The sequence below is a fragment of the Sturnira hondurensis genome, unplaced genomic scaffold (assembly GCF_014824575.4).
Source record: "Sturnira hondurensis isolate 20B ecotype Veracruz unplaced genomic scaffold, ASM1482457v3 Scaffold0017394, whole genome shotgun sequence".
NCBI lineage: Eukaryota > Metazoa > Chordata > Mammalia > Chiroptera > Phyllostomidae > Sturnira > Sturnira hondurensis.
This window is the reverse complement of record NW_028090025.1, coordinates 3,484,315-3,505,006: the sequence shown is the minus strand read 5'-3', so window position 1 is coordinate 3,505,006 and position 20,692 is coordinate 3,484,315. Positions and strand designations below refer to the sequence as shown.

Sequence of the window (20,692 nt, the reverse complement as noted above, 5' to 3'; positions counted from 1 at the left end):
AAGCAGCCCGGCTGAATTAGTGAATTCAAACTTGGTCTCTAGAAAAATAAAGAGACTTACAGTGACTTCCTCTACTACTGACAAGCAAAATGGGCACTTCTGGTGCTGAGTCCCAGGTGTGTTTTCTAGGACCTTCTGAGTCTCTCCAGTGAACTCTCCTGTGAGGCTGGGAGTTTCTCTTGCAGCCACAATCCCCACAGGACTTTTTTTTGGGGGGGGTTGAGACTTTATTTTGCTCTGCTGGAACCATGGGTTGTGAGGTCTATCTCTCTCCCTGGTTGTTCCTCCCAGTTTATCTGCATTTGAATGTGGGACCACCTGTTCCACCAGCTACCACCTTGCGGTGCTTCCTCTCTGCCCTGGCTGCCTGTCTCAGCCCTCCTACCAATCTGGATGAATGTGTCTTCAACTCCTTGATTGTTGGACTTCCATACAGTTTGACTTTCTGGTTGTTTTTTTTTTTTTTTGTATTTATATTTGTTATTGTCCTTCTTTTGGTTGTGTGAGGAGGCACAGCGTGTCTACATATGCCTCCATTTTGGCCAGTTATAATATTTTAATTATACTTGGCCAGTATTATAATTTACTTTTCCTAATGCTTTTTAATTTTGAGACATTATTGTTTGAGGAATTTCAGCTGGAAATAGAGCAAGAAGGACCTGATAAATTTAACCAGTTTTTGGTATATAGTTTAAAATATTTTTTCACTTTTTGGGGGTTTCAAAACATCTATTTTTCCCCATTACCATTTAGTCTCCTTATACCCTCTTGCCCCCCATGCTCACCACACATAGTCCATGTTCCTGAGTCCTTTTTCCTTTTTGCTTAATCTCTCTACTCCTTAACCTTCCCCCCTTAGCTGTCATCCTGCACTTTATCTGTGAGTCTGTCTCTATTTTGCTGGTCAATTAAGTTTGTTCCTTAGATTCCACAAATAAGTGAAATGATATGGTATTTGTCTTTCTCTTGACTGGCTTATTTCACTTAGCATAATATTCTCCAGGTCCATTTATATTGTTGCAAAAGGTAAAATTTTCTTTATTTTTATGGCTCAGTAGTGTTCCATTATGTAAATGTCCCACAGTTGTTTTATCTACTTATCTGCTGATGAACATGGGCTGCTTCCAAATCTTGGTGAATGTAAATAATGCTGCAATGAACATAGAAGTGCTTATGTTCTCTCAAATTAGTGTTTTAAGTTTCTTCAGATATATTTCCAGAAAAAAGGTAAACGTACGGCATGTGCTAAGATATCAAAAGCTGCTCAGGAGAAATGGGAAAGATAATTATTATAACCAGGTGAAATTACTTTCATTATTTTATTCAACTTTAAACTAGTTTATAGTTTTATTTATTTAAAAACTTTCCAGTATTCTTAAGGCTTGCCAAGGGATAGCCCCAATCTTGCATTTTGCTCTGCTCTTCTGGAGTGTTTGTTTATGTGTGTGTGTGTATGCTCATGGGTGATTTCTATGTAATGGATGGAGGAAATAAGACCTCAAGGATATAAGGTGTTGGGAGCCATTTTTTATTTTTACCCAGCGCCGTAGTTTGTTTCCAAATCTTTGCTTTAGGCCAATGTATTAGGACCCAATGTTTATTGCGTTAGGAATTTTATTTGAAATCCAATTAAAAAGCATTTGAAAACTCATCTGTCTTGAGTGGTAATATCTTTCAAAATCAATGACAGGTTGTTACCTACAGAGGTAGCAAAATAAATAATTGTTCTTCTCAATGTGTTATGGATGCAAAATAAATATGTATGTTTTAGAATACATTCTTTTACCATGAAAGTCCAATACTCCATATATGTTGCCCGAAAAATACAATTTATCAGTCAAAGTTTATCCAGAGAAGCAGAACCAATAAGAGGGAGGGAGAGAGAAAGAGTGGGAAAGAGTAAGGGCAGGGAGAAATAGAGATAAAGAACAGAGATTCCCTTTTATTGCAAAGAATGGGCTTATGTAATTGTGGGAGCTGTCTAGGCAAGCTTAAAGTCCTTAGAGCAGAAGTCAAGAAGGAAAGATGATGAGAGAATTGTACCATGAGTCTGAACTAAATCATGGAGTCTGCAAGCCCACTGAAGCACTAAGCTGCTTTTTAAAGGCCTTACCTGGGAAGATCAGGCCCATCTAGGATAATCTCCCTTTTCAATAGCTTAAAGCCAACTGATTAAGATTCTAAAAAATTTCACAAAATCTCTAGATTTTGTTTGGTTGAATGACTGAGGACTATGTTTTAGCTTACCCAAGTAGCCACATCAAAAAGCTATCATATAGGAAATGAAGTAAATTGAGTTTGAAGTCTGATGTTCAATGCTGATTGAAAACAAAGTTTGATAACCTTGGTTTTCAACATTTTTAAAATTACTTTAGCTGAAAGATTTAATAAAGATCAGCAACATTAACTGCTAGCAATTCATTATTAGTCCTCAGTTTGTTGGGGTTTTGTGGTATGCATAGTTAGAAAACCATGAATTTTGTATACTTTTGCTCCATTTGTTATTGACTTCTACAGTTCTTCTTTAAGCTCTTAGCCACCATTTGCATTAATATTAATATTTAATTCAATTATGGCTAATATTATCCTCTGAATGCTTTTATATAATAACAGCTTTGCATTTGCACAATACCACTTTTCTAAAGAGCTGTGAGTACTTTGTCAACAGTGAGCCAGATTTCTTCCTCTGCATAAGCAGTTTTCCACCTACCCCTAGAGAAGTATTAACACTTTAGAGTAGGACCTCGAATTGTGCTTGTAGCATAAGATACTTTTCCAGTAGGTCCTAGAAGGATTATTCAGTATTCTAAGCACTTCACAAAAATCTCATATGGAATAAGTTATTTGTTACAGTTATGAATTGAATATAGAACATGGGACATTCAGAAAGTATTTTTTTAGTCTTCACCAAAGGATGTTATTTTCATCACTTTTTAGAGAAAGAAGAAGGGAGGGAAGGTTGGGGGGCGGAGAGAGAGAGACATCATTGTGAGAAAGAAACATCAATTGGTTGCCTTCTCCTCTGTGCCTGACTGAAAATTGAACCCATGACCTTTTGGTCTATGGATGATGCTCCAACCAACTGAGCCACACTGGCCAGGGTGAGAAAATATTTTTGAATGGTAGATAAACTGTAGCCAAAACAACACATATTTCAGACCACTGTGGTTTTCTAATGCTTTCAGGAAAGAAACAGGTGGAGTTTGATTAGGGTAACAGCCTTCTTACTATGTACACAGGAGAGAATTACCATAAACAGGAAGAGGAATATTCTCATCTGTAGAAATTGAAATAACATAAATACTTTCTCTTTGGCTGGAAAAATAAGAACAGTCTATTGTGTTTATACTAAGACACTATCAATGATACATCGCAGGAAACGATATCATTTCACTAAGCAACAAGCCAAGCTGGTGATACTGTAGAGAAAACACTCAGCTGGGGAGTCATGAAATCTTTTGCTAGTTTTATTACTAAATAGCTCTGTAGTTTGAGAAAATCACTTAACTTGTCTGTCTGTTTCTTCATTTACATAGTTAGAAAATTAGTCTAATGACAGTTCTCAATTATTTTGTGTCTAAAACCCTAGAAAAGAGCAAACACGTTGACTGTAAAACACTACCTGGAGAAAGAGGATGAATATTCCCATTTGACATTAGAAATGCTTTAGTGCTTCTCCTTAAATGCCAAATATTTTCTACACCTACTGGGGGCAAAGGCGAAGACTCTAAAACAATACAAATTGACAAACAATATTTATTCTAGAAATCATGGTGACTTTACCAGTTTTACATATTTTAATATTATTTTAAGACTTGGTAAAATTATTTTTTAATTTTTATCTTAAAATTCCAAGTCTAAATCAGTTACTCATTACATTTAAAAATTTGTGGATGTGAGGGCGATCTGGCTGCGACATCTGTCACCCCATTGATCGCCAGGGTTGATTCCGCTGATCTGGCTGGCTAGGCGGGTGTCCCCTTCCTCCCTCACCGATCCATGTGCGTCCCTCCCGAAGCTGCGCGCTTGGTCGAAGAGGACGACCTTCCCAACTAGAGGAGAGGACCGGTCTTCGGTCAAGGGTATACGAGTAGCTGCGCTCCCCTGCTAGAACCTCCAAACAAGCTCTAAAAATTTGTAATCCCAGAGTAATCTTTTGAATTCTCTAGGATGTTAAATTTTCTATAAGTATTCTAAATATCAAATATACAAATTGTTCTTTCCAAACTTAACACAAAGTCTTCATATAACAAATATGATTTATGTCATCAATAAACTTAATTCTAAGCCTTTCTGGGTTATTTATAGCCACTTATTTATTCTTTATGGAAACAATTTTCTATTCCAACTAAATTGGGTTGCATCATTAAAGGCCGAGTTTGTGCCTTCAGAGATTTTTGGCTGGAGTATGAGATCTGGAGTGATTGATAACCAGGGCAACTTTCCTCCAAACTATAAGAGGCAGATTGAGCTTTCTTTCATAGTCTCTTAGTCAAACTGGGCTCCAAGTCCAGACCCTACAAGTACGATGGATATCACTTTGACTTCAATTTGCTGGTTCTTAGCTCTGATTTAAACTTGAAATCCCCACCCAGGCTATTTTACCCACAGGCTGGTATCAAGTAATGATTAATACTGAAGGCATTTACTATTTAGTATTCTGAATTTTCCTTGAACTCATTTTATAGCTATATAAAAGTTATTGAATTTGGTTCTGCACTACTTGCGTGTATTTGGCTGTGGCAGAGCCATAGTCTCTTAATTCACTCTGGTTGTAGTGCAGATGTTGACTTTCAAACACACTACCTCCTTTGAGCTTTACTCCTTTGAGTGGGGAGGACAAACGTAGTAGTATTATTACCAATTTTATTATTATTATCCCTAACCTGTTTTGTTGATTTTTAAGGCTACCCCTAGAAACTAATACAGTAGCTATGAGGTACCCAGTGGGTCTTGTTAAACAGTTGTTACCTGAATAACTATTAGCTCTAAATTTTTATAATATAGTATCAGCGTCACATAATAAATAGTTAAATTTCTTTATTTCTATAAATCAAAAAATTTGCTCTTGGATTCTTTTCAGCTGGTAGGAATGTGAATTCTAATCACAGTGAAGTGAGTGTGTGCCTTGAAGTGGTGAGTTCTGCTTCTCCAGTGGCCAGCCAAGCAAGCTCTGGAGGCTGTAACTCTCAGGGTCACATTCCCTGGCTTCTATCCTACAGGTTGGGCCTCTTTGCATCACTGAGGTGTGGGACCATGAGCACTGCTCTAACACAATCCTACACAGGCTTGGGAGGTATTACTTCACTATCTGGCCCTCATTTCAGACCTAAACCCCTTCTTCCATTGTGTGGGCACTTGGCTTCACAGTCTCCCTCTACCCATGTGTAAGGAAGCTATATTTGAACACCTGAGTTCCCTGACCTTCTGCTTCTTTAGGCATCTAGGACCTTCTAAGAAGACTGGCTGGAAAGACGTCCACATTCCTTGAAACTTCTGTTTTGTCCCTAAACTATTACACATATATGTACAAGACAGAGAGACACAAAGTCCTTACAGGTTGTTGGGATGGGAAGAAAAATAGCAATAGAATAAAGAATGAACAAGAGTTAATAAGTCAACAAAATTACCTGTAATTATTATTATAAAAATAATTTAAATTTAGTGATGTATATTTTACAAAGTGCTCCCATACAGTATATATCATGTTTAATCATCCTGTATTTCGTAATGACAAGTAAGAAATTATAACCCCTATTTTGCAAATGAAAAACCTGAGACTCAAAGAAGTACTTGTTCTCAAGTCTCACAGATGTACATGCATGTGTGTGTGCATGTGTGTGCATACACATGTCTCCAGTGGTGCTACACATTAGAATAATTAGGAAAGCCACTCAATAATGCCCATGTCCAGGACACACCATGGAGGAATTAAATGAAAATCTCTGGAAGTGGCCTAGAATTGTTATTTCCTTTTAGAGTCCCAGATGATTCTAATGTGCAAGTGAGGATGAGTACCAGGACTGAATTACAAATGTAGGTTTTCTGATTTCCAATGCCATGTTTTGAATGTTGGATCACAGGGATCATTTGAATACTGGCATTGAGGATGTTAATTCCTGCTTTCTTTGTAAGGTGGAGGGGACATGGTTTCCTCAGGCATTTCTCAGAGCACTCAGCCATATGGGGAGAGAATCGCTAAGAAATAGCTTGGAAGCTGGAGAGTAGACGGGACAAGACAGAAAGCCTGGGGCTCCTGGAAGTTGTACAGATCTGTTTCTATTGATTGGTTGCATAAAGAAAGTGTTTCTATGGTGAGCTGTCATTTAGTCTAGGGTATTTAGAGTCCCTAGGGCATGAATGTTGCTCATTGAATTTCAGCTTTGGAATGGGTATGAGGTGAGTAGAGGAAAACATAAGATGAAGACAATCAGAAGCAGTAGTGGCAAGAATGCCCTGCAAGGGCAATGAACACATAATGTCCTTCTGATGACAGTAGGACTTGGAGTCTCTCTTTTTATTAGGCTTGTCATTATCAGACATTATTCCCATCTCTTTGTTCAACTAGCATCTATTTTTGTATATGGAGAGGGACAAGAAGCAAAAATGAAAAGCTATGATTTATTGCTATGCTCTTGCTGCATTATTTACAATGCAGATTCTTAAGGAAGACTGAGATCCCTTGTCCCCTGAGGAGTAGACAGCATTCTAGCAATGGCAGCCTCCTATTTTAGGACTCTCAAGTTTTCTTTAGAGTGATACTGATTTCCCTCTATCAGTCAGCTGGGAAAATATATTTAGAAATGAAGTTGACGGGTTAACTGTTTTAACTATTATTGTTTTAGTATAAATAAATCAAATTGAGAAATAGAAATGCAATTGAACTAATTTGAAATGCAACTGCTTTACTGAGGAAAAGATGGGAATCTTATTTACCCACAATATATGTCAAATGATTATGGAAAAAATCCATGAAAAATATTTGCTTTAAGTCCTTTTTAGGTTTGGTTTTAAAAACTTCTATTCTTTGTAATATGATATAGTCTTTTTCACTGAATAAGTAAAAACTTAAAGATTATAAGGGAGCTAATAAGAAAAGGCATTGTTTGTAAAATAAAGATTTGCTCAGGAAAGAGAAAAACATGGAGAGAGGTACCTCAAAAAGAAAAATAAACAAACGAAAAAGAGGCAGCAAGTACAGAAAATCCCTTGAGGCAGTCAGATCTGGAGGGGTCTCCTAGACTGGAGATAAGGGTGGTTTCCAGTTACCTTAATTGCTTCCTGCCCACCTGGGTCGCTAGTAGTGAGCAGAGCCAGAAAGAGAAAACACATTCTAGAATGATAAGGACGTGTTCACTGAGAGACGTACATTTAATTAGCACAGGTGGCCTCAATTGCTGAAGTGATCTAGAGTGGGTGATGTGGAAACTTTAGCAGGTGTAAGAAGCCGGTCTACTGTCCCGTGACTCTGGCTCCTTAAAGTGCATGTGAGCACTGGAAGGGATATGACCCTTAAAATCCAACTTCACACCTGGTTAGGAAGTATGTTTTTTAAAAATGGATGGGAAAAACCATGATGATTACATGAAGCTGTATATTAGAGTAAGCAAAGGATAAAAAATTAACCTTTACTTAAGCATTTAAAAGTATCTTGGTCTTTAAATGCATTTATGTAGCACTCTTTGATTTTGAGCCTATTTAATGATTATACTAGGTATAAAAGATTAATGAATAAAGATTTGTACTAGTTTATTTCTTTATCACTCTCTAGGTAAAAGCTTGGTCATCAGGCTCCTTCAGTGGAGGTAGCATCTACTATTTTCCTCTAGGAAAAGCCTATCCTTTGATGAGGGGACAGTAACTCTTGAGAACTAAAATCACTACCTTAACTAATATGCCGCCATTGCAAATGTCCTTTTACAGGGATAAACAACCATTTAGAGAAGATTCCTTTGTTCATTCAACCAATAATTGCATCTTCTCTGTGTCAGGCACTTGCTGAGAACTGATGATCAAGAGATAAATGACACCCTGCACTTTGGAAGGCAGCTATGCTCACCACTATACCACCAACTCGACACCCTGCACTTTGGAGCCTCCAGCCTAGAAAGGGCCAACTCAGGACACTATTTCAATAAGAAATGGTCTGTGGTCCAGCCTGAGACATAAGATGGAAGTTATGGGAAGAGGTAGGGGCTGCTTTTCTCACCAAATTAAATTTATTTACAGACTTTCAGATGAATTTACAGTTTTACATATTATTCAGGAAGAACATTCTCTTAAGCACATGTGGTTTAAAGAGGGTGAGTTTTAGAGCCTCGTCGGTGCTGAGACTGATGGAATTTGTCAAGTTGTTTACTTCTTTGGGCTTCATGGAGAATTTTAGGTCTGTAACACGGAGATATTTGATTGTTATAAAGAGTGAATGAGAAACTGCAGGCAGAACAGTTAGCGTACAGGAAGTAATTAATAGTTTGTAGCTCTTCTTATTAGAATATCAGAGGAGAAACTTGAGGAGCACTTCCTACCCCCAATGTTCCCCATTCCCAGCTGGTGAGGTAGCTCGCTTTAGTCTCGTTTCTGTTCAGTCTGCCAGCTACGCTGCCACAAGCATGATCCTTCAAAACACAGAGTTCTCTGTAATGTGTCCCTTCACTGACTCCACTGCTTGAAGACGGAGTCCCTCCTCCCTGCTTGACACACAAGGTCGCCCATGACTGACTCAGACCTGCTTTTCCTGCCTTACTTCCTCCTTCACTACTGCCTCTTTGAACTTTCTCCTCCATCAAGACACCGAGACAAAAATACCAAGGACGGCCCTGACCACAGTAAGCATGTCACTTCATGACCTTCCTTTTCACCTGCCTTTTCTTCTGTTAGAAGTCCTCATCTTTCTGTGTTTTTAAAAATACCAAGTATTCATGGAAAAACTCTCTGACCATAACCCTTCCATGATAGCATGTGAATAATCTGCACCTAACACACACAGTTGCTTGCGCGTTATAAAATAATTTGATATTTTCATGGTCTCTCTCCCTGTCTCTACTGCAGACCCCTCAGTGTCTCATATTTGCCTTTGCATCTCTAATGCCTGGCATGCAGTTGGCCTTCAGTAATGCTTATTGAAGGGGACTTGATGGTAGTTTCAATCTCTCTTATTCTGTGTGTGTGTGTGTGTATACAAATATACATATAATTTTTTGTTGTTTTGATTTAGTGTATATTTACAAATTCTTACTTCCCTCAAGATAAAAAGATAAAGTCCTAAAAATCTCTATGGTTTGCTGTTGACATTGCTGATAATTATAAATCTTGTTTCAGGCAGTTTATCTCCATTATTGCACAGCTCAAAATTGATTTGCTATGCATCATAATTTGAGTCTTGCTCTCTCTGTGTCCTTGCATTGTCTGAAGTGACCTATGTGCATCTCGAAAGCAATGTTGTCATGATTGCCTTTCCCTGGTCCTGCTGAACCCTCTGTGCCCTTTGACACCTTTGACCATCAGCTTTAATTACACTCCATCATTCTTATGATTTGCTCTATATTGCTCTGAGCTCCCCTTTCTCCAATGCCATCTGATGTCCCTGGATGATATATTTTGAAACCAATTCAGTGTGTCTGGAATGTGCATCTATTCGTCAGAATAACCTGTGCTCATCCCCTGCACTGTCCTACTAATAGCACTTGGGGATATTTATGGGTCTTTGCAAATACCACAATGGCTGCTGCTGCATCTGATGATTGTTTTCTGGTACTAATGTTTGGATGTTTGCTAATGTTCCTAAGCATAATGCAGATAAAATAGAGCTATTATAGAAAAGTACTCCCCGCACAAATACCTTTTAGCTCCATCCTGTATAGTTTCTTGAGTCTTATTTTTTCAGACTTTCTAAATTTTACATCACCTTTGACTTTGAGTTTCCTGTAAGATGTATTTCCAGCAAATCGTTGTTTCCCTGATTGCCTTTATGTCACTGCCTTAAATTTAAATCATGGATACTATTTTATGAAATTTCAAATAAAATACAAACACCACAGATATACATTATCATCCCTTTCACCCACAAATAAAATGTGGATTGGTATTACTGAACATTACCTTTGACTTTCCCATTAGCTTTCTGTTGTCATTAAAGTAATAATATACTTTCTACTCTCAGTTTAATAGAGAGCCCCATACTTCTCTTAAATACTCATATTTTGATGTTTTCCTTTTTCTTTTACTTGAATACTTTGTTTTACTGATTTCTTCAATTGACTGTATTTTTAGTTGAGTTTTTTCTTATGTCCCTTTGCTCTATAATTATTGTACTTTATCTTGGTCATTATAAAATCTCATAAATTAACACTTCACAAATTTAGAAGTCATGCCAATTCAACGCATTGTAGGTGAAAGTACATTTTTTTCTGTGACTTAAAGACATACCAAGCTTGGTGCCCACCCAAATCAGACTGATGTGATCAAAGCCCACCATACTTCTTTTCCTTGTCTTCATTGTTCAATACCTCAAGTGAAGTCCTGGTCATATTCTTCCACCCTTAGTTGTTGTCACTTCCTTGGTGCCCAGCTTTGCAACTTCTACCCACTTCCCAAAGCCTTTTTTAATGCCAATGTATTATGTCCTCAGATTCCTCCTGTTCTCTCTAGCTTTTTGCATTATTACCTGGTTCCCACCTGGGACCATAATGTCTCCTACTGTGCACGAATAGTTGCTGTGTATTTTCTCACAGTTCATGCACTTCAGACACAAAGCAAGGCACTGGCTTTCTCCTAGCCCCACTGATGCCTTCATATGACAACTTCTCTCTTCTCCATTTGTAAAAAGAAAACCAAGCAACAATAACAAACCCTGTTGTTTTTAAAGCACAGAACATTTCACCCGAATTACCATCTCTTTCTCTCTATTGCTATTATCTACTTTCTAAACCTCAAGAATACCAAAGATTTTACACATGACTTAGAGTCTTTTCACGAAGGCCTAATCAGTGTAGGTAACATGTACCTACGGACACTTATCCATCCTTGACTCTCTCACCCGTGTCTACTTTTGCCCTACTTGTCAGTCCCAAGTCACACTGGCAGAGTTGCTGTTAAGCATAACTGTAAACACCTCCAAAGTCATTATTAAAGCAGTGATTTTAGACCAAAAATTTTCTTTATCTTCTGCTAACTTCCACCATACCACTTCCACCATACCACTTCCTGTACCTTGCTGAGTCTTCTACCCATTGACCTTTCTATTTTTTCTCCACCAGCCTTCTTTTTCCACTTCTCTGATAATCTTGCTTTTGTTTAATGCTGCATCTTTTTGGCAATTTTTGTGAATACCCAAAGTCCTTTTGCCCCTCTTTCTCTTTTTTAAAAATTCCAACTGATCTGACCAAAAACTCACCTCTGAAGACCCAATTATCTCCTTCTTTTTTGTTTGCATGCAATGTGTTGAGTGCTTCTGGAGAAAGCCATAGATCAGGGGAGAGTGGACCTACTTGAAATTCATGATCAGTAACCTGCAGTGCTGCTTGGCAATCCTACTAGATTCCTTCAGTCAACCATTACTCCACTCTGCACAAGAATGATTTGAAAGTCGCCCTAGTTTCTGTAAATCTCTGAGCACATGTTTGGTCCTACATTCCTGGCCAATGACCTCATTTCTCACTTTACAAAGAAAAAACGAGCAATCAGATAGACATACTATCATCTTCTGGAAAACATACAAAAAACTTACCTTCAATTCTGTGGACTCTTTCTCCCTTTTCTCTTGACATAATAAGGCAACCTGCCTAGCCTCTGAACTCTACCCTCTTCCATCCTAATCTTTTTCTCAGGAGAATCTCCTTTTCACTGACTTAGAAATATATCCCCAGTTTACAGAAATAATCAGTTAAAAATCAATAGAGACATCATCCACTTTAGATAGGAAATATACTACAGTGATTAATGGCATAAAATCTAGAGTCACATTGCTGCAGCTGAGGCCCAGCCTTGCCCGTACGTTAGCTTTGGAACTTTGTCGAGTTAAACTGTTTATGCTTCAGTTTATCTTGAAAATATGGATGTTGTTCATTTATTTGTGAGGGATAATTAATCAGTATACACAAAATTATTAAAAAGTTTTTGTTATATAGTTAGCTTTATATGAGTATTTGTTCTTATTATTACTTTGTTTTTTAATCAGATCACTATTCACCTAACAGGGTTTTTTTTTGCCTTCCCTTTAATTATCCAATCTAAACCATTTTCTTTCTACATATGCTCTGTACTTGTCTTACTCTTGTCCTGGGACTTAACTCTTACCTCCTTTTGGTCTCGATCCATTTGTTCCTGAATCCCACAGTACATCTTTTTGTGTGTGTGGTTTTTTCCCACATCTGCTTTTGCTGGTTTAGATTTGCAAGGCATTTCAGAGAAATATCTATGGGAGGTAGAATTTATAGATCTCTTAACCTTTGAAAATGTGTTTTCATATTTGGTTTATAATTTGAGTCCCAGGTAATTTTCCATTAGGTTTTAAAAGTATTTCTCCACCGCCTCCTTTCTTACCAGTGTTGCTGATAAGGTATCTGATGGTAGTTTTACTCTTGCTCTTTGATTGGTTACCACTCCGACCTCTTACAAATGTATTTAAGAATTTTAACTTCACTGTTGTGAAAATGTATCAGACAGTATCTTGATGTGGGTTTTTCTTTGCATCTATTTTTCTTTATACTCATTAAATTATCTTTTTTATTTTTGGTTTATTTTTTATTGTTGTTCAGTTACAGTTGTCCCCATTCCCTGCCCCCCTTCCTATCCCCTGCCCTGTCCAACCCCTGCTCCCAAAGACAATCCCCACCCCAATTCTTTTGATCTGAAGACAAGTGACTTTTTAGAATTGGAGAATTCTTTTTCTATAATGCCTTTATAATTTCTTCTTCATTATTTTCTTTTCTCAGCTTATGATGAGATGTATTATTGGATCATTATGGCTCCATTTGTCCTCTAGGCTGCATATGTTCTTTTATTTTGTATTTCTATTATGCTGTTCCACATTCAGGATTTCTTAGATTGTATTTTCTGACACGTTTGTTGGTGTATTTTTTCAGTTTTACCAGTGATATAAAATTTCTTTCCTGTCCTCATTGTAACTTTTTTCAATTCTGTTTCTATTTTAGAAATAGAGCACTTACTCAAATCTCTCTAATTTTATCAATGAGAAGTTTTCTTTCTTTCTTTTTTTATTGTTGTTCAAGTACAGTTGTCTCCATTTTCCTCAAACCACTCTCCTCATCCCACCCATCTTCACCTCCCACCCTTGATTCTACCCCATGTGGCTTTGTTCATGGGTCCTTTACACACGTTCCTTGATGACCCTTTCCCATCTTTACCCTGTTATTCCCCTCCCCTGCCCCTCTGGTTACTGTCAGTTTGTTCTTTATTTCAATGTCTCTGGTTATATTTTGCTTGCTTGTTTGTTGTGTTGATTAGTTTCCACTTCAAGGTGAGATCATATGGTATTTATCTTTCATGGCCTGGCTTATTTCACTTAGCATAATGCCCTCAAGTTCTATCCCTGCTGAATAGCAAAGGGTAGGAGCTCCTTCTTTCTTCCTGCTGTGTAGTATTCCATTGTGTAAATGCACCACAGTTTTTTGATCCACTCATTTACTGATGGGCACTTAGGTTGCTTCTAGCACTTGGCTATTATAAATTGTGCTGCTATGAACATTGGGGTGCATAGGTTCTGTTGAATTGGTGTTTCAGGATTCTCAGTGTAGAATCCCAGCAGTGGAATTGCTGGGTCAAAAACAGTTCCATTTTTAGTATTCTGTGGAAATTCCATACTGTTTTCCACAGTGGCTATACCAGTCTGCACTCCCACCAACATTATACTAGGGTTCCCTTTTTCCCACATCCTCACCAGCACTTGTTGTTTGTTGATTTATTAATGATGGCCATTCTGACTGGTGTGAAGTGGTATCTCACTGTGGTTTTAATTGGCATCTCTCTGATGGCTAGTGATGCTGAGCATCCTTTCATATATCTCTGAGCCCTCTATATATACTCCTTGGAGCAGTGTCTGTTTAGGTCCTTCATCCACTTTTTTTTAAAGATTTTATTTATTTATCTTAGATGGGAAGGGAAGGAGAGAGAGCGAGAGAGAAATATCAATGTATGGTTGCCTCTTGTGCGTCCCCTGCCAGGAACCGGGAACTGGCCTGCAACCCAGGCGTGTGCCCTGACTCTTCATCCACTTTTTAAATTGGTTATTTGTCTTCCTGGAGTGGAGTCTTGTGAGTTATTTTTATATTTTGGAAATCAAACCCAGGTCTGAGATATCATTGGCATATATATTTTCCCATACAGGTGGTTTCCTTTTCATTTTGTTGATGTTTTCTTTAGCCATTCAGAAGCTTTTTATTTTGATGAAGTCCTCTTTGTTTATTCTTTTCTTTATGTTCCTTGCTCTAGGGGACATATCAGTGAAAATATACTTTGAAACCCTATAGATTCCACCAAAAAAACTACTCTCTATAATAAGCAAATTTTACAAAACAGTAGAATTCAAAGTTAATATTCAGAAATCGAAGGCATTTTTGTATATCAACAGTGAAATATCAGAAACAGAAATTGGGAAACAGTGCCATTTGCTACAGCAATGAGAAAACTAAAGTACCTAGGAATAAGGATAACCATGAAAGTAAAAGACCTGTACACAGAAAGCAACACAATACTGGAGAAAGAAATTAAGGAAGACACAAACAAATGGAAGCATATGCCTTGTTCATAGATTAGAAGAATTTAACATCATCAAAATGCCCTCATCACCCAAAGCATTTATAGATTCAATGCAATCCCTATTAAAATACCAATGACATATTTTACAGATATAGAACAAACAATTCAAAAGTTTATATGAAACCACAAATGACCCTGAATAGCCATAATTTTGGGAAAGAAGAACAAAGCTGGAGGGATCACAATACCTGATATCAAACTATATTACAAGGCCATGGTAATCAAAACAGTCTGGTACTAGCATAAGAACAGACACATAGATAAATGGAACAGAATAGAGAGCCCAGAAATAAACTCAAGTTTCTATGGTTAATTAATATTCACCAAAAGAGGGCAGAAGCACAGAATGGAGTAAACATTACCTTTTCAACAGATGATGTAGGGAGATCTGGACAGCTACATGTAAAAAATAAAAGCGTTCACCAACTTACAGAACTTTTCTTTTTTAGGTCTCTTTATCCTCTGAATTATGTCTTTCTTTCTGGATTCAGTTTTTGTTTGTTTTTTTCTCTATCTTGTTTGACGAGGTTCCTCCTTGATATTTGTCTCCTTTTTGAGACTGACAGACTGGGGGTCTGGGTGAGATTTTCTCTGCTGCAATACAAGAAAATTTACCTCCACGTACACACTTCTGGCTTTTCCTTTTTGTGGGTCAGACTAACTGGGAATCCCTTAAATGTGGGAGTAGAAGAAGAATCCTGTTTCTCTTTAAGATAAATGCACAGAGAGCCTGCTGACAGCTGTAAGCTCCTCCTGACCCCCCCCCCCCAAATGTCACAACAAGTAGAGCTTTACTTTGGACTGCCAGCACCCACATTGTTTTTTCTATTGTTGTTTTACCAATAATAAACCCCTGGTGACTTATGAACAGAAGATCTTCAGTAAAAGTAAGTATTCACATGGTTTCTCTGTTGTGAGCTATACTGTTTTTGCTCATTTCTTCTCTTCCTGCCAACTTTCTATTGGTTCACAGCCTTAGGTGCAGATGCACAAAATCCTTCCACCTTCCCTAGGGCCCTTCACAAAGGAGTGTATTATGGACTATGTTCCCTTATTTCTGTTTTAGATGCCCAGAGTCTTGGCTTTCTGTGTTTCAGTAATTCATTGGTAACGTATATCTCATGATGAATTTCTTTCTCTCCTTTTTTTTTCATTTTCCCAATGTTTCTAAATGATGATGACTACATCTAATTTTTAAACATTTACTTTTCAATTGCAATTGACTCACAATATTACATTAGTTTCAGAGGTACAATGCAGTGATTAAGCATTTAAATATATTATGAATTGATCACCTCAGTAAAACTATTACCCATCACACACCTCCTTTTTCTTCTTCATAGCTATGTGTTTACTTCCTTTTATGCTTTTGATGACTTCAGAAGACATGGGAAAGTGATCTATGTGCTTATTTCCACCCATTTGAGCTTGAAGCTATCATGAGTAGTTAAAAATTGATGAATAAAGAATTTTTTTGAGAAATGATTAAGCACAGGCTTGAGGTTTTTTTCTGCATCATCTTATTAACTTATCATAATGATACTAAGAACCTCCATTTTACAAATGAGGAAATTGAGTTTCAGAGAAGTTTACTAATTGCCTGAGTTTGAACAGCTCATAAATGGAAAAGTCAGCATCTGAGCTCAGGCCTCCTGATTTCAAGCTGTGTGTGCTTTTTATTTATGCTCCAGCTGAAAACAAAGTAGCCATCATGGATGTTGGAGAAGGTTGGAGATAGTGAAGAAAGATGGAAACTTTGTATGTAATCCCTTGTGTAACATACAGTGCGTGGATGTTTGTTTGTTTGTTTTACAAAGGGTGAGCAACCATCAACTTTGAGCCTGTCTCTGGGAATTTACATAAACAGGCAAAACTAGAACAATCAAATCTAACCACAGTAAGTTTGATAAGGTTATAATGATCAGATTTAGTAAATAAAAATACAGGACACCAAGTTAAATCTGAGTTTCAGATAGAAAATGAATAATTTTTTTAGTATAAGTATGTCCTACTAAGAAATTATTTGTGGTTTATCTGAAATTCAAATTTAGCTGAGCTTCCTGTGTTTACTTTAGCAACCCTACATAGGGATAAATGCATTTTTATGAATTGTAGGCTTAAAACTTAGTTATACAATAGCAGGATGGGTGACTCTAAAAGGGTTTGTATAAGAAAACTTATTGTTTAGTTTCATTGTAATATTAAAATGAGTTTATAGTGCAGTTTGAAAAAGAAATAATATATGAGGCCAGATTTAAAAAAAAAAGAATCGATCCCCTTAGGCAGCAATTCACAACCTTATCATCTCATGGCACGCATCAACTAGTTACTAAAATTCTGTGGCACACCAAAATATGTGTTATATTTTTGACCGATGTGACAATAATAGGTATAATTTTGATTCAGTCACAATGGACAACTATTGTTGTGTTGGCTGTTGTCATTTCTCTTTTAATTTGATAATCTAAGGGAAAAGAGGTCAGTACCGCTGACTAAACAGTTAGGCACTGCATGTTTTAAATTCTTTTGGTACACCAGTTGAAAATCACTGCCCTAAGGAAGTGTTTCTCAGTGTATATGCCGAGGAATACATCCTCATAAAACATGGCTTTGTTTTCCTTTTTAATGCAGCATTCTGGGCCCCTAGCAACTTGAGTATCTCAGAATTACATAGAGGGTTTAGAGTTCCCATTTTTAATGTTCCCTAGATAATTCTTATACACTCAAAAGTTAAAGAATTATTGGTAAATAAGAATGAAACTTCGCATTCAGTGCCGGTTGAACCATACCCAGCAGATAGTGTTCATTTTCCAGTGCCAAGTTTGTGAACATACATCCTGAGAAATGAGACTGGGATGCTGATAGGGTTTGCTATGGTCCTCCCTGCAAAAGGCAGAGCCAGAAATGTTTGGCCTAGAGAATTTCCAAGAAGACATGAGAACTTCATTCAAATACAGTTGAAAAACAATGTTTCATTTCCCCCCACCCCCACTGATGTGCACTCAGAAGTCATAATTAGGATTAATGAATAGAAATTGAGCAAAGTTGGGTTCAATATAAGAATGACTTGTCTTACCATTATACTCCCTAAAAATGAAATGAAATTAATCTCCTTTCCAGATACTGAGTTCTTCATCACTGGGGTATTTGAAAATGAAAAATGAAAGCTTGCCAGAGATTCGGTTGCTGGGATTCCTTCGAAAGCTGTCCTTAAGGTCACTTTTCTGATCCAGTGCCAGACACTTCCCAAGGTCCCTGCCTATAAATCTCAGACTAAACATTGAAAAGCGACAGGTTTTCACTGAGATAGAAAAAATAATTAAGTGTTGAAATTTTAAAAAATTAAAATAATCAGCCTTCTGAACACTGACCAGAGTAGAAAATATTAGTAGTGATACAATGATTTGCAAACTCACATTAGATATGATTTAATGTGAATTTAGGCTCTTTACATTATGATTTAATGTAAACTGGCTGAAATGGCTCAGTTGGTTGGAATGTGAACCCACAGACTGAAAGGCTGCAGGTCTCACGCTCCGTCAGGGCACAAATCTAAGTTGTGGGTTCGATCCCCAGCTGGGCCGTGTGGGAGAGGTAACCAATTGATGGTTCTCTCTCACATTGATGTTTCCCTATCTCTTGTCTTTCCTTACCCTCCTCTGTAAAAATCAATCAGCATGTCCTTGGGTGAGGATTAAAAAATATTTAGGCTTTTCATTTTAGAGATAAAGAGAAGAAATACCATTCTCAACAAAGGATTTTCCCGCCTAAGGTAGGGTCTATTTATGGAGTAAACTATGGAACTGTTACCGAACAAGGGACCAAGGGGGCCAAGGGCAGGGGTTACCATATATTATTACCAAAAGGATCCGCCACTAGGTTCACATTGTCTGCCACCAGAGGAAAGACATCTTTCAATGCCAGAGATTTGTGAAAAGGAAAGGAAATGTTTATTTAAAGCTATACAGACTTAAAGTAGTGACCAAATGTTTTTATCAAAATATTAAAGTCCTTTAGGATACCCATAGATGCACATAGTCCTTCCTTCTCCTTCTGCCCTTATCTGGGGTACTGTATCTCAGGAAAAGAAGTAGAAGTCCGTGATTCAGGCTCTTGGCAGCCTTGTGGTCCTCTCTTCACCAAGGCTGCAAGGTCTCCACTTGGCCAAGACCGTGTGGTTCTCCCCTCAATGGCTGCTGCTTCTCTATTTTAACCCTAGTGCCAGTCCTCTTCTGCAGCCCCATTTCTGACTCCTCCCACAATTGGATATACTTGCCAGCACTCCTGTATCCTTCCAGCTTTACTGGGCTGCCATCATGAGTCTGGGCAGATGCAGCCCCATGGCATGGAGCCAATCATCTCCAAGCTCTTACACAGGTGCTGTAACCTGGGCCCTGCCCCCAGTTACATTTTGGGTGAAAGTAACTTCTATCTCTCTGGCTCAAAGCATGGCCACAGCTATTTAACATATCTATGCAACCAGTTAAAGGTGATAGATATGTTAAATGACCATGCCAGAGGTTAGCTGCAAAGCTGCTGCTATGCAAAACAGCTCTCAATGGCCATGCTCCATTTGTCCCTCCCCTCAACTCACACCTGTAGGGGGGAAGAGGTGAGCATATTCTGTATATCTTTCTAACACATCTTGGACACTTTGATTTCTGGACCCCATTCCAAATCCCTATTTGGGTCCCCCCTCTTGGCTGCACCCTGTTACAGAATCTCTTTTTTCAGAGTAAAACATTTCTGCAAAGACTGAGTCAAGTTCAGCTGAGGTGTGAAGTGGACAGTGGGTAGTAAGAACTGCTGAGATTCTATACTGCCCTTGGAAATCATATAATCCTTAATTAAATTTTTGAAATATTCTTTCCTTTATAATTCAGCATGAAAAACCCAGATGGCAACATGTATTTCTTTAAAAATATAAAATTTTACCTTTATTTTTTTGAACTTGAAATATTTGAAAGTACTTGGTATATTTCAGTTCTCAGTATAAATTAATATGCCATCCAACAAATTCATATTCTGTATGTAAAGAGAAAAGTTTTAAATTCTCTTGAGAGGGCAAGGAAACACCTTTGAGCTAAGCACTTACAGTTCATGTCAATTTCAGTGGGCGATGCTGCTGCTTAAGAACTATTTTTTTTTCTTTTCATAACACAATGAATTTTAAAAAGTGAACCCACTCATTACTGAAATTACCAAGGTCTTACTCACCCAAATGAGGTTGATTGACTGGAGTTCTGGGAGTTATGCAACGGCTGGGCTCTTAGTTAAGACCCTGATTCGTGTTCGCTGATTTTTTTAATAGTCAGTTTTTGCCGTTGGCCTTTGCTTCCCTAACAAAACAAAACAAAACAAAACAAAACAAAAAAGTGAGCAATAAGAAATGAGATATCAACAGGAGAGTAAGCAGCCAGGGGAGCGCTGGGGACAGGTTGCAAAGGTCAGTGCCCAATAGGCCACTGTGATTGTTAATTCACTTCCATGGTTTAAGAATGTGAAGGAGAAAAAGGGAGTGGCGGTGATTGTGTTTCAGTGGAGAGAGGCTGAGGGAAGGGTGGGGCTGGTGTGGGAGGGGACCCAGGAAAATGTGCCCTTGGATACATTGAAAGAGGAAAGACAGGAGGGCCAACGCCTGAGCTCCAAAGGAAAACATTCTATTTTTAATTTCAATTACTCTATTAAAAGATGTACAGGACCCAGAAGAGCAAACTAGAGATACTGTTTGAGGAGTGGGGTTTTCCTTAGAATCTTTTCTTACCACTGAGAATATTCGAGTGATTTCGGGTATGGGAATGGAGATGTGAGAGAGGTGAGGAAGAATGCACATTGCAGGGGTAGGGAGAGAGCGTTACACCCTCCTGCAGGGACTAAGATGTAGTCAGACCAGAAGCTCTGTGTGGAGGGTAAA

General features: G+C 37.9%; 1 long non-coding RNA gene across 1 annotated transcript; it reads right to left on the bottom strand.

Annotated features, from left to right (window-relative positions):
- Positions 1-10,923: 10,923 nt before the first annotated feature.
- On the bottom strand, positions 10,924-20,229 carry LOC119002022 (uncharacterized). The gene is made up of 3 exons (XR_005069665.1): positions 19,996-20,229; positions 12,298-12,415; positions 10,924-11,485 (listed from the first exon to the last, which is right to left on the bottom strand). It is a non-coding gene; the product is annotated as an uncharacterized LOC119002022 (long non-coding RNA).
- Between the last annotated feature and the right edge of the window lie 463 nt (positions 20,230-20,692).